This window comes from Galeopterus variegatus, unplaced genomic scaffold (assembly GCF_000696425.1).
Source record: "Galeopterus variegatus unplaced genomic scaffold, G_variegatus-3.0.2 Scaffold15441, whole genome shotgun sequence".
NCBI lineage: Eukaryota > Metazoa > Chordata > Mammalia > Dermoptera > Cynocephalidae > Galeopterus > Galeopterus variegatus.
Window position 1 is genome coordinate 1,677 of NW_007741552.1, and position 1,083 is coordinate 2,759.

The 1,083-nt window shown below is 38.9% G+C and overlaps 1 long non-coding RNA gene across 1 annotated transcript in view; it reads left to right on the top strand.

Annotated features, from left to right (window-relative positions):
• Positions 1-322: 322 nt before the first annotated feature.
• LOC103582261 overlaps positions 323-1,083 on the top strand; it is an 11,154-nt gene continuing 10,393 nt past the window's right edge. The window contains exon 1 of the long non-coding RNA XR_549739.1: positions 323-512. This is a non-coding gene — a long non-coding RNA (uncharacterized LOC103582261). The remainder of the gene's footprint in view (positions 513-1,083) is intronic.

A 1,083-nucleotide genomic window follows, 5' to 3' on the forward strand; every position in this document is an offset into this window, starting at 1 on the left:
ATTTTGCTTGAGTAGTTGATTCTGGTTAATGGAACTTTAGCTTGTTCATAGGGTTCTTGGAGCTGTACTGTGACTTGATAATGAGGCCTTTATGGCCATATCTTCAAGTGTCAATCTTCCTTTCCAGTTCTTGTTTCCGTACATACCTTCTACCATACTTTGTATCCATAGGGTGGTTTTAATTCTTCTCATTTGGACTGTGGACATATCTACTCATGCAGTTTGCCTGACTGTTGGTACTGAAATTGGAAGACTCTTTCCCTCTATTAATAAAACCCTCTATTTTTTGTTTCCATTTCCCAGCAGATATATGGAGTGATCACTCATTTCAGACTGATCCAGATTTGCCTCCCGGCTGGAAAAGAATCAACGACATTGCTGGGACCTATTATTGGCACATCCCAACAGGAACGACTCAGTGGGAACGGCCTGTCTCCATCCCAACAGATCTTCAGGGTTCTAGAAAAGGGTCACTTAGTTCTGTAACGTCATCTCCCACCCCGGAGAACGAGGTAAAATGGAATGTCTTTTTACCAGCTTAGTAAAGTGGGTGTAACGTGTGATTTCTTTTTAGACTAGTTGCTTCTGCCCCAACAGGTCATTAAGGTAAGCTTTTTGATTATCATGTATGTTGCGTTTGAAACTCAGTAATGCTTCCTCATAGTAAATAATGTTAATATCCATCTTTCAGGGATGTTTTCATTTTTTTAATGGCTTTTGGTCTCTTGAAACACCATTCCAGCTACAGAAAGCAAGAGGGGCTGATTAATGAAAAGTGGTTAAGAGTCCTTAGGGCTTGCTGAGGCAGTACTTTACTCTGCAGGTACCATTGCATGGTGCTGGCTCCATAAAATATTTACACGCAGAAGAACATCTCTTGGCCAGACGTGTTATAATTAGAAAGTCATACAGTTATAAAAATATATCTTTTTAGCCTTGGGTTCATTTCATAGTATGGAAAAGATATCTCCAAGAATTACCCTCGAGAGCCCTTAAATGCTTAATTTCTATTAAAAAAAAAGGATCTGTTTATTTAGCACAAGTGACATTATTTTGGAAATAATTAGCAGCATAAATTTCTGC